We start from the raw sequence: 14,516 nt of genomic DNA on the forward strand, positions 1-14,516 counted from the left end.
GTTACTGCAGCCTTGTTTATGTAATTATCAGATTTTTATTCAATGGCACTATGGCAGACCAATGGACAATTACTTAAAGCCATAATGTACACTATTTTAAAATGTTTTTTGTTAAAAATATTTCAAACCTGATTTTTTGGCATATTGGTAATGTTTATACATGTCCTAACTTCCAATAATTGAAATCAGCCAAATTCTTTGGGTTTGTAGGAAAACAGAGCAATTTTGAATTGATGTCTTAAGTCCCCCAAAGAACATCATAGTTAAGCAACCAAGATAGTAAAGTGTGTTTTCTTTCATTTTATCTCATTATCATTGTGGCTTAAAATGACCAGACAGTAGTTACTAATATTATTTCATAATTTCGGCAAAGAATAACCAAATTAAAATGGTATATTATGGCTTTAAAAAGGGAATTCCTGAGCTATTATCTATAAAAATGAAAATGATTATTGTCAAATAGACGAGTTTCTCCTCTATTTTGTACAGAATATCTCCATATCATAAGTATGCATACATTGCATTTCACAGAAGGCATAAGATTTTGACAGAAAACTAAATTGGACACCCATGAAATAACATCTGTGTACATGATTCAATAGACCTTTTCAGCATTTGTTTTGTATAAAGTGGTAATTGTAAACATTGACCCTTTGCACTGATCCAGCATCTTGATACCAAAATGAGGTTCTCCCTGGAAACGCATGCACAAAATGTGTATTTTTGTTTTTTCGCACTTTTCTAGCAATGTGCCAGATGAATTTTTCAAAGTACATATGGTAATTAAACCATGCGTTAACAGGTGTATGCACACACAACACACAATTTTGGAGTAGAACCTCATTTTGAGATGACTGTAATTTGTCAAAACCCCAATTGGAGATCTCCTGAAAGATGTCACATGCAGTGAACAAAACCCCCACAACCAATTGCATACTGACGACTGTGTTCTATGAACACATGGCAGGGTATAATTGTTCACACCAGTGATGTACCATGTTGTATAGTTGCATATGTGTTAAAATGGTTACTATGTTTTGATGGTCATACATGATTCATGTTGTTTATAAAATCTCCACTGAAAAGGTCTATGCACAATGTTAATACATGAAGTTCTTCTTCACTTTACTTATTAAATACGTACTTCTGGGTTAAAATGAAATGAAATGAAAAAAATTAGAACAGTTACCCCAAAGCAGGGATTCCTCAATCGAAACTTGGGATAGCAAGACTATCAAGAAATAAGGTGGAACATGTGACACATTGGGTTATTCCAGTTGAAATCCATACATTCACAATGGAAGACATGACCTTAATCTCCCACACAGGGCGTTTGAATTTCAAATGAACTTAAATTTCAAATTGACAACCTGCTGTGTAGGAGATTAAGTTCTTCTATAAGGGGGTGTGGCTTTCAACTGAAATAGCCCAATCGCAAGTGGCCTGACTTTCATTGTATGGATTGCATGCATTCCCAAATAGGTTGGAACCTACCCTGGTGGGGCGGGGTCTTGATTTGGAGTTGGGTAGAGATATGCTACTGGGATTCTGAAAATATAACAAAATTTGATGAAAACGATCCAAAAATACCAATCTGCTATCATTTCTGATCAAAATTATGGTAAATTTGCCCAATTCTGGAAAAATTTTGCAAATTTTGCTAAATTGTTTTCCAAAATTTTGGAGAATATTTTTTACAAAATTCTTGATTTCTGCACCAGTGTTCTGAAAATTATGACCCAAATCTATGCCAGAATGCACCCCAAATCTACTGCATATCCCCAATTCCCTTCCACCTTAAGGTTTTTTTAATCTTTTTATCTTCCCTTTTTCGCCCTGATGTGGCAGTGACATCAACGCATTTAGCCAGCTGTTTCACATGCAAATCTATATGGCGTCTTTAAGTGTGTACATGTGTACACAGCGCTTTGAGCAAATGCTTGCAATTTGAAACTGCGCCCAATGAAATGTGCACTGACGTCACTGCCACATCAGGGTGAAATGTGGTATAGTTATGCTGCTTATGATTGAACACTATGAGGTGCAACTGGAATTGAAATGAAATCTTCCACAGTGGTGTGTGGATTTTAAATAGAATATCTGAATACAGTATTGATGGGCAAACGTACAGGGTATGAAACAAGCTAAGGTACTTGTGATCAGGCCTGGGAGCTAATTATATTTCCTTTTGAAGGGAAAAATTAAGATTCCTTTGTTTTCAGAAGCAATATTCCCTCCCAATGCAGCAATTTTATCTGTGGAATGAGATTGCCCATTTTTCCAGGCCTGCCTACTTGTGATAAATCTTATTATATAACTCATACAAATATTCTTGTTATTTGATTGGCCAATTACTATTGATTATTTTTGCTATATTTAGCAGCAGCTGCAAAAAGCACTCACACAGAGTTACCATGGCAACGCTGACAAACCCAAGCATCTAGCATCAAGCTTCTCGTGCGGTGACCACCTCAATTCAACAATTATAGGTGTGGGTGTTGCTCACACAGAGCTACCATGGCAACGCTGACAAACCCGAGCATCTAGTGCTAAGCTTCTAGCGCGGTGACCACCTTAACTCACCAATTATAGGTGTGGGTGTTGCTCACGCAGAGCTACCATGTCAACACTGACAAACCCGAGCATCTAGCGCTAAGCTTCTCATGCGGTGACCACCTCAACTCACCAATTATAGGTGTGGGTGTTGCCCCTTAAAGTAAATATAGTTTAGATATGTTTTAATTAATTTTGTTTTCCTGGTGATTTATAAAATTAAGTGGAAGAAAAGGAATTAATTTATGAGTTATATGAAACAAATATTGTATGTTTTTATTCATTCAATGGAAAGATTGTTTTCATTCCGGGAAATAAGAACTGTTCCATTCAACTTGACAAAGCCATATTCACATGACATATTTCACCTCGTGAAAATATTCTTACCATTATACTCATAAATATTCAATATTTGTATGGCTTGGCTGCTATTTTTGTTTCTGCTGGTGCTAATGTTAGTTATCAGAAGTGTCTTCAAAATGTTTAACCTATGTTCATTGTTATTTATTTATGTTAATGTTATTGTAAAAGTAACTTAAGTAGTTATGGAAGTATTGTACTGGTGGAGTGGAATGAATTAATGACATGATGGTCAAAGATTTCGGTGTAACTGAGTTCATGTTGAACTTCTGTAAAACACTATACTTTTACTGCATTTTTATTTAAACAAATAAATGTGCAAGGGATTTCCTTTCTTGCAGCAAGTATGTGATGGGAAACTTAACATCAACCTTTATTAGCCTAATCAAGTCCATTCAATTTAATGTTGTGTGTCACCTTTGACCTCCTATAGTTGCATAATAATAACTGAAATGTGGATATTGTTTTCTGATACCATGCATCCAGTTATGTTGAAAGAACTTCAGTATTACAATATGTCATAGGTAGAAACTGTATACATAAGCCATTATAAATGTGACCCGGCAGCACAAATGAGCCGTAAATTCCCTAAATTGTATTCTGAGTTACGGTGTAAAATGTGTACGAAGGTCCTATTCATCGGTAACTTAAGCTGGCGCGACCTCTGTCTCATTTTGATAGTCACAACAAAATCAATAATCCTATTATTGAAGTGGATAATAAGCTTCTACCTTTAAAACTTTTAATAGCTCTGGTCTTTGTTTGCTTTTGCTAAATCCTTTTCAAGTGGTGGGTTACCAGGCATTGTATTTTGTATAGGTATGCATAACCAACAATTAACAATGAGAGAACCTTCTTAAACCTTGTTGACTTGGGGATGATTTGAAATGACCGCCAATTATGACTGTATGATATTTATTGCCATCAATGTGGAAAAAGAGACACATGTAGGAACGAAAAAAGCTATAATTTTGTTGAAGGAGCAAAGTTTAACAAACCATAACACCGCTTCTGGATATTGTTTGAAGTCAAATGAGATACCATTTTTAAGTTTATGATGTTTATTTTTAAACACGAAATAAAACAAAATTGACCGGGGAGGAATTTACGGCTCATTCGCTGTGAACGGTCACAAATACTAACATTTCAGCATTTTGAGGGAATTCACATGTTTGTGGGTCACACAATAATCAAGAATGTATCATCATCATGTCAGTGCACATTCTCAACTCTACTGTGCACGTTCCAAAGCAGACATAGCTGCGTTGTGCCTACGTTGCATGACAGTTTGGAGAAAATGCTTTGAATTTGTGCACTGAGTGGCGTTGAATTTGCACGCTGACACGATTCAGGTAATAATTTGCAAAGGCTTTTAGGAATTGGTCTACTCCTGTTGAAATCCATACACCCCCTATGAAAAACATGACCTTAATCTTCCTTACAGGGGGTGTGCATTTCAAATGGGGTTACCAGATGTGTGACTTTATTTGAAATCTACACTCCCTGTGTGGAAGATTAAGGTCATGTCTTCCATAGGGGTGTATGGATTTCAACAGGAGTACCCCATTTACAGTAAAACACATAAATTAAAATATGTTCAGATTTCTGGAACAAGAGGACAAGAAATATATTGCATTCTGTAATTGTTGAAATCAAGTAGCTAGCCTCTTGTTGGTCTTAACATACTCGCTGTAAGGCGACGAGAAAAGAAAACCCTGTTCTACGGGCCCGACTGACCCAGATTTTGAACAAATTAGGAAAAAACAATTTTCCTGTACAAATGAATACCGACCGAAATTTCGGAAATTTCAGGAACATAATTTTTTTTTGTATTTTTTCAAATTGCAAATTATTTACAGATTTTGGTGATATTTTTGGGTCATTTCCAAAAATAAAAAAATAATAAAAAAGGCAGACCGACCGACCCTACTTGAAAGGTCTGTCCGCCCGTAGAACAGGGTTTCTTTTTTTGTCGCCTAAAGCTGAATTTATGCTTTCCTTGATCACTTTTGCAGAAAAGTGAATCGCACACATGCTCTGTGTTTACTTCCAATTTCAGAATGTTAATCAATTGCTAAATCATCATTGCTTTTTCCGGAGTTCAACTCCAGAGTGATGTCAATTGTCACATGAATTGCAATGACCAATCATTGCATACAAATGGGTACATTTGTTTGAAAGTGAATTAATGAAAAACAATAATCATCAGCATCAGTGGATGTCCGAAAAATGGTATTTTGTGGCATTTTGAATATTTTAATTGTCATCTGCAATCGCTGTGATACAATGCAAGATCTACTGTAAATTCAGCTTAAGAGTTATTAGAAATCTACTTGGTAAATCTGCACTGGGATGAAAGAAGACAAGGTTCAACTTTTGCCATGTTCAAAGACTTCTGTCTGACACGGCGTTAAAATATAGGCCTATCGGTCTAACGGTACGCATCCAACACTTGGAAAACCACTTTTATGCACTGGGATGATGACTGGGCCTGATTTCGAAGATTTTGGTGACTTCTCAATGTTGACAGGTATTGCACCAAGTATATTATATTTTGACAAAACTGAATGAAAACTTTGAAGAAAAGATCAAACTTTTATAATCCCTCAAGATAGGAATGTGCCTACAAAGTAATTATTTTCCATATTTCCCCTGAAACATCATCTCTCTTGGTGGTTGCATGTTGAGATCACCTGATTTTTATTATTGTAACATTGTTACATGTAAATAATCATCATGATTTAAACCTTTTGAATCTGTGTGTATACTTCTCTTAGATTACTGAGAGCTGTTGAAAAATCTTAGAAATAAATAAATAAAATGTTCATTTTGAAACTTATTTATTTATTTCTATGTCGTTAATTCATTTTGAATTTAATATTTTTGCAATTTGTACAGTTATTTTTCAAAAACTGAGTGATTTTTTTTTCAAAAGTTGCTGCTAAATTTGTACTACTTATTGGAGTGTGCATGGTTTATATTGTATATACTATCTACAAAACAGTGTATAGATAGTCATGTATGACATAATTGCTTGTATTAATTATTATTGCATTGTATAAACTGTATGTATAGATGTAAAGAATTCACTACAGCATTTGATGTGATCACTGGTCAATTTGATCTGCAACAGATACGAGGGGGTATCAAAAAGCTTTTGAAATCACCCAGAAGTGAAGGCGCTTATATTGATAAAATTTTGTCAGTGTAATCACTGGTCCTTATGTAGCCTACATTATGGTGCAAAATGGAGTCGTAAGTATGTTTACTTTTTTTAGGCATGCAGCGTGATTAAGATCCTGCTTTTGAAGGGTTACAGTGCCCAGTAAACAAGCTTTTTGGAAAAGGAATTTCCAAACTGGGCACATGTCCTTCACAGATGAGCCACGAAGTGGACGTCCATCACTTACAGACGACGTGGCCACAGTGCAAAAATGGTCTCACTGGTTACTGAGGCAGGTGCTGACATCTAGCACTACTGTAAAAAAAAGTAAACATACTTATGAGACCATTTTTGCACCATGATGTACATAAGGACCAGTAATTACACTGACAAAATTTCATTGATATAGCTTTTTCACTTCTGGGTGATTCTAAAACTTTTTGATATCCCCTCGTAATTGTGTGAGTTGAGCCTTCTCAAGAAAATAATGGTTAGATCTGAGACGAATATACCTAAAAATTTGTCTCAGGGTTAGATAGATATGACATTGACTCAGTCATTGATGAGGCACTTCAAACTAGGGGTTCATTCAATGTGAAGTTGTATTGGAGGAAAAAGTGTCTTTCTGTAGCAGTAGCTGCTTTTAAAAGAGGTCTTCATCATGGTTTTTAAAAGGGGTGGTTTTTGAATGGCATGCTATAAAGCGGGGTCTTCTTGTGTCAATTTGTAAAATGTGTGATCTTTTTCAAAGAATATCATCTTTTAGTAACAAAATTAATTATAAAAATAGTTACCTCTGTTGTGATAACAACAGACTCATAATTAGGGTTATAGGGTGTGTAAGTTTTCAGGATTAACCTGAAATTCCAAATTATCGCACTTTTATTTATTTTCAGTCCCGTTTTGGGGTTTTTAGCCCAAATTCATGCAGGTTTTTTCTTCAGGCTTTCTTGGGGTTATATTTATGACACTCATTGCATGTCAAAGTACCGGAGTGTCCCTTGTACTCAAGTGTGGTTTGGGTATGGATGTGCTGTACCAATTTTGCAAGAAATTTGGACCTGTCACTGTACCAAAAGTCACCAAAATTTTCAGCAAAATTTAATATAAATTGCCAATTACTTTGGGCCAAATTTTGGCTACAGTGAGGCAAAATGTAGCTATATTTCGGGGACAAATGGAAAATTTTGAAAAAAATGACCCATATGCCAACTTTGACATGGAAATGGGGGGTCATTGATATACCACATGGCTGAAAATGTGACCCATGTTTGCAGCACATCCCTGTATGGTCATTTATACCGGGTACCTTCTACCCTGGCAAGATAATACAAATCTTTTAAAAGCTCTTTGGTGAATGAATAAAGATACGCAAAAGTGGTTATTATTGACCATTTTGATGCTGAGGAAAATTGAGTTTGTACATTTTTATCAGCAAATTTTATCAACATCTTTTTTTATAATTGTTTATAAATACGACATTTTCACAAATTCACAGCGGTGGTGCAAAGTGCTCTTTTTGTGGAGCAAACCATAATTTAGTAGGGGGAAGAAGTTCACAACAATATTGATTCTATTCGCTGTCAAAGTGACGTAATAATCCGATTAATTAACTACCATAGCAATAGATAAATACAATTTTTGAATAGATCGCGCAGCACTACAAGCAGGTTTCACTCATCACCTGTGAAAATCTGCAATCATAGATTGAATACAATATTGCTCTTTTCAAAGATACTAATCTTACAGGTGCAAGTGATCAGCATTTCTTTGATATCTATGGCTCAATGGTATAGGTACCGCATGAACGTTGCAGTGCAAGGCAATCTATTCAAAAATTGTATTCATCTATTGCTATGGTAGTTAATCCGATTATTACGTCACTTAGAAAGCGAATTAGGGAAAATCAAAGAAATAGAAAAAAGAAAATAGGGTGTTTTTTCATATTTTTGGTTCTTGTGGGAGGAGGGGACATAATTTGTTGTACATCTTCACTTATACACCCTTGTAATTTTCTTAATGAGAGGCTTACCTTATAATGTCAAATTGAACAGTAATCACATCCAGTGTTGTCATTTTTTAAACCCAAATTGTAAAATTTAATGCATGTACATTGGTTAATTCTGGTTCTATTATTGAATTATTATGATATTGCTGTACACATTGGCACAATAAAACAAAATGTGACGAAGTATTTAAATCACTTGTTGTGTGGAATTATTTGCTTTAGGCACTACTTCTAACAGTGCCCCTGATTGGTTAATTACATGATATAATCATCTGAGTAACCAATCAAAATAGAGCTGTTTGATCTCTTAGCAATCCCCTTCATCCTTACTGACTATAGAGGCCCTGCATGCTTTTATCGATTGGCTCCAAACAAAGGATTTGAACCTGTGCCCTTCACCGTAATCATGGCACAGTGCAGTCCATTCAATCGAATGTTGTCATCAACCTATTTGATCGTAGTGCATTTGTTATATGTGTGAGACAAACTGACGCGGTAGATTGCAATCATGCTTTTGTTGAATGCATTTGAGTAGTCCGCCATATTTACAGTATGATACGTCATATGCACAATCTCTATTTGTATCGTACCATATCATGATATCTATGTAACCTGCTTCCACAAAACGAGCAAGTTTGGAGTGTCAATTATCGGATACGTTCCAACTGTTGAGTTGATGTTGTTTATTTGATGACACCTGCCTTTGTGAATAGGGATATAATATGCTGTATTCTGTATTCAGTTTTGTCCCCATTCACAAAGGACAGTCATCAGGTGTCTTTAAACAAAGAACACCAACTCAACAGTTGGAATGTCTCAAAACTCTCAACTTGCGTCTTTACACTCATTTCGTAGGAGCTGGTCGATATCTGATTGGTTGGGTACATAGCCCTCTTGCAACCAATCAATATAGTTCTTTAGAGGCCAATGAGGGCGGTTTGCAGGTGGTGAAGTAGAGTGACTATAAAGCAAACATCACTCAACAGTTGGAATGTCTCAAACTTGCCTTTACGCTCATATTGTGGGGAGCAGGTCGCATTATCTGATTGCTTGGATACATGATATAGCCCTGATTAGATTAAATAAATTTCATATGCACAAATCCAGAAATTTACTCACAATTTGATGGTTTTGTCTGTCATGGTTTATAGACATCTTCAGAATGATGATGGTAGATCCTCATTACTTCCGGTTTGTCGTATCCCGACTGTAGATGGTGTATCAGCCAGGAGAGGATCGTATATGTGACTTAAGTAGTGGCCCCCTCAACCCTATTCATGACGTTGGGTCCCTTCTGATCCAAATGGATTCTCTGATGTGTCTAGAGTTTGAATCACACTCCTTACAAACGAAGGATCTTTGCATTATCCCAGTCGTTAATGATGTGGATTGTGTTGCACAGCATTATCTGCTATGGCTGATTTTGACTGTTCAGTTGATGATCGTTGGTGAGCTTGGCGAGTAGTTTTGTCTTCTATCAGAGAATCCATCTGGATCAGAAGGGGACCTGGCACATCATGAATAGGTTTTGTGCATATGAAATTTATTTAATCTGTTTATCTACAAACCTGATGAATCTATTCATTGATGATATAGCCCTCTTGTAACCAATCATTATAGTTCTTTAGAGGCCTATATAATCCATGCAGACGGTAGTTTGCAGGTGGCTAAAGCAATAAGAGTGACTAAAACAAACATCACAGACAACCATAAAATATTTGATCTTTCCAAAGACATGATTTATTCTTTCCCTTTTTCACTTGAAGAAAAATAATGCAAGAAACCTAAAAACACTACATCTTGTTTTAAAAACAATTATGAAATCCTAAAACCAATATATAATTATCCTAAAACAAAGTTTCAATATCTAACAGACTCTTCACTGAAATAGGAAATATACATGTAGGGCCGCTTGAAGCCCAAAGTTACTCTTTATAGTAGTAATCCTAGAAGCGCAACTATCCATGAGAGTGAAGAGACTACCTTCTGACATTTGTTGTACAGTCAAATCTCCCTTATCCACACCTCTTTTTAACATGGATCTCATTCTCTTTTATACAGTCAAATGATCTTTCATGTTTTCAAAAGCATGATGCCTTTATTTTCTTGTTCTGAAGCAAGGACATATCTTTATTATGTACAACACAATGTTATATTATTACCCCATGAAGTAATATCTCCTTTTCCCCAGTGGCGGCGCCCAGGAATTTTTTTTCCGGGTGGGGGGCGTTGAGGGGGCAAAGTGAATTTAAGAAATTTCAAAATTTCGTAATTTTGGGTTTTTACTGGGGGGGCAACAGGGGGAAAGAGTTCTGAATGGGGGGCATTTGACCCCTCATGCCCCCCATGGTGCCGCCACTGCTTGTCCCAGGTTCAACACTTATCTGATAGTAGTGTTGAGTGAATATGTGCTGAGATCATACCGCCCCATAGAAGCCCCATTTTGGTGTGTGCTATCTATATCCCTTCGGAGTTTGGACATTCAATGCAGAATTTACACAATTAATTTATCCAGATTTGTCACTTATCCTGCCAATGCTTAGTTCCATCATGGTGGAATAAAAGAGATTGGATTATATTTTCATTCAAATATGTTTGTCTGCATATGACATGTCTTCCCAATTTGCACTAATCCACACCCGCAGACCTATGAGTAACCATCAGTAGACATGGACAGTGATACACCAGTTGTAGTTTTTTCCATCTAACAGGTATAGATGAAAGGAAAGATACAAGAAGTCCACATTTCAGTTTTATTCACCTTACTGTGAACTTTTATGAGTTTTTACTATCCAAGTGCTGCTCTACCCTACATCCACAACTGCATTCAATAGCTACAATAATACCTTGTTTAATGTTCCAAGTTCTAGAAACACTGTTCAGGAAATGTGGATGTCCACAGTTTCTGAACATCTGTAAATACCCAGAAATTTCTGATTGTGCAAGTCCTTGTTGTTTGCTGGTACACAAAAGTGCACTCACAATCCTAATCACCATGTACTTGATGATGAGCATACAAAGTAGGGAGTTACCATTTTAAGAAGTTCATAAATAACTCATCAGCTAGAAAGCTAAATTATACTTCTACGCTACTCAAATTTGGTACACTCACATGAGCGCTTCCACCGGGTCAATCAGGCGTCTTCAGCGGATGTTTTTGCTGTACCGCATATGTAGTATAATATAAATTTGAGTAGCGAGAAGTATAACTTTGCTTTCTATTTATGTTTACCACTATGTATGAATATACATCATTAAACTCATCCGCTGTTTATTCTTGAAGTGATTCTTTAATCCTATCTAACTGAACTTCAGTTCTTCCATTTTGAGTTCAATAAGATAGTAGTTCAAAATAGGGAACTATCATTTTAAAGGCTCGGTTAGCGACATTTTCACACATTTTTGTGGGAGCTGAGAGCACATCAGACACACCAAATTGCATTTGGAATACGATGTCCTTGTACCAAATAATTTTGATTTTTAGAAATTTACGATATAATACAAATTTTATGGCATATTATTAAAATTGACATTTTTAACATAAAAAACAGTCCTCAAAGTAATTAGTATCAATCTAATGATATGTACCTTTTATGTAGCTGGGATGAAAAGCCGTCCATCATACGAAAATTGTGCCCTTTCGTATGGAAGATATACATTTTTCTTGTCTAAAAGACCTAACGATTTTAGGTGTTTTGGGGAAAAAATGTATGAATGGTCAAAATGTTCAATTGATGGTTGGCTTTTCATCCCAGCTACATACACTTAAGTACATATCATTAGATATATATATTAAAGTTTACTTCAAGAACTGTAAAAAAAATATATGAATATTGAATTATATCACAAATTTCAAAAAATCAATATTATTTGATAAATATCAGAAGGATATTCCTCTTCAGAATGCAATTTGATGTGTCTGACGTGCTCTCAGGTCCCACAAAAAATACTGTGCAAAGGTGGGTGACCAGCCCTTAAGAAGTTCATAATATCAGCTGCCTGCTGTTTATTCTCGTAGTGATTCTTTAATCATATCTAATTGTGCTTTCAGTTCTTCCATTTTCAGTCCAATTGTTCTGGTTACATTTTGTTTCTGTTCTTCATTAAGTCGTCCTATTAGATCTTGATACATATTCAGTGTTTCTGGATGGCGCCTCTGCATCCTTCATATCCTCATCAAAGTAAACAGAGTCCATTGAATCTTTCTGAAAAATAGATCAAAATAATACTATTTAAAATATTTATCAGACCATTACCAGAAATAATGGGGTTTGCTCAGACCTGGTTATTAGTTCAAATCTGCCTCTAGAAGACATGGTGCATGCATAAAGCACAAAAAAAATCCCCATATTTGCTTTGTACTTTTTCCATGCTTCATGTCTTCTGGAGGCAGATTTGAACTAATGATCTTGCGTAAAATTGCCCTATATTATTTAAGCCTTGATCATGGTTCTGCCCCGGGGTTCTTGGTATGATAAAAAGGGAATTAGACATTTATTTTAGCAACAACAAAAATGGCAGTGTCCACAAAACATGGAAAAGAAGTGCTTCGCTGTCCGACCGAGGCAAATATTGCAGATCTAATTCTGGACCTGAACTTAGTGAACTAGGATGCTCGATTTCAAACACCAAATTTATGATTCATATAAATAAAAATGTGAAGGTGTTCAACATGTTCAACTAGATGAAGATGTAGGCCTATCAATCATGCCTATATTGTGAGAAGAAGGTAATCATGTGTGCAGAGCCTAGAGGAGCTCTCGATTCTGAAACTAATAGTAATAACTTCAAGTTCAAGTTAAAAGTGTTCTTGAGTCATGGACCTGAATGAAGTAAGCTACTCTACTTGTACTGATGGCATAACTATTAGGCCCTTAACAGTCAATTTTGAGTTTCCAGTCACATAATTTCTGAAAACAAGTGAGGTAACTTTTTCATTATTCATTATTCATTATTCATTATTTGTCTGCCTTTCATTATATGACCAACACGCATGTAAAATGTGTTGTTATTTGCCGCTCACTCACTTGAAGATGGATGTTTAGCCCAAATGAGATTCAAAAGTATTACGGTACAAAGAGTCTGCAAGGTTGACAGCAAAATATATGTTTTGATTTTGATTTTTCCACAAAAAAAAAGAAGGTACATGTATTCATAATTTTTTTTTGCAAATATAACCAGTTTTCATTGGTATTTTTTGGGGCGGGTGACGGGAAACTCAAAATCGACTTTCCTTGGCCTTTAGGCCCCTAACAGTCAATTTTGAGTTTCCCGTCACATAATTTCTGAAAACAAGTGAGGTAACTTTTTCATTATTCATTATTTGTCTGCCTTTCATTATATGACCAACACGCATGTAAAATGTGTTGTTATTTGCCGCTCACTCACTTGAAGATAGATGTTTAGCCCAAATGAGATTCAAAAGTATATTACAAAGAGTCTGCAAGGTTGACAGCAAAATGTATGTTTTGATTTTGATTTTTCCACAAAAAATAAAGGGATATTCATAATTTTTTTGCAAATATAACCAGTTTTCATTGGTATTTTTGGAAAATCACAAAATGAATTCAAGTGAGGATCAGAAAATAAAGTGAGGGCGGGTGACGGGAAACTCAAAATCGACTTTCCTTGGCCTTATAGTTAAAGGGCATTTCGTGATCCACAGCCTCATCCCCCACTTTTCTCAAAAAAAGTTGAGATTTTTATATCACTGGAAACCTCTGGCTACATAATGTTTATGTACAAAATATTTCTTGCCGATTAATTTGTTTAGCAAAGATATAGCGAAATTTGAATTTCGTTCTGGTGCACCAGAACGAAATTACAACGGCAACGCATTGTCTATGGAGCAGTGTATACACATAATCATGCATAACTCATGAACGCAAAAATCGGAATCAACTGAAATTTTGGGAATAGGTTTTTTCGTGGATATCTAATGAAAATGACATAGTCATAAATAGAGGATGCTAGGATCACGAAATACTCCTTTAAACTTAGTATAGGCTAGCTCGAGATACTCTAGCTAAAATACAGGTTTACATTTACTATCTTACATTATCTTGCTGTATTTCAGCTAGAGCTCCAAACGACAAGCTTCCGGGTTTTTTTTTGAGAACAATACTGTTACGTAAGATGAAGAAACCCGCCTCGGAGCCCGCCTTACTCATTATTTCATTGTACTTATTGCAATTTGCCTCCACACATTACGTAATCAACACAAAGCTTTTGTGAGGATTAGTGAGTGGATAAGAAATTGACAGTGGGGATACGAAGGACACGCCGATTGTTAGTTGTCAATCATGATTTGCCGCAACGTATTAATATTTTACTGCATGGCATTCCGCAAACACCAAGACAAATTATGCCGTATTTTTCCAAAGATCATCTCATATGAAGTAAGCTGAATGCGATCTGTACTTTTGTAACATT

The sequence above is a fragment of the Amphiura filiformis genome, unplaced genomic scaffold (genome assembly GCF_039555335.1).
Source record: "Amphiura filiformis unplaced genomic scaffold, Afil_fr2py scaffold_83, whole genome shotgun sequence".
In the NCBI taxonomy this organism is placed as follows: Eukaryota; Metazoa; Echinodermata; class Ophiuroidea; order Amphilepidida; family Amphiuridae; genus Amphiura; species Amphiura filiformis.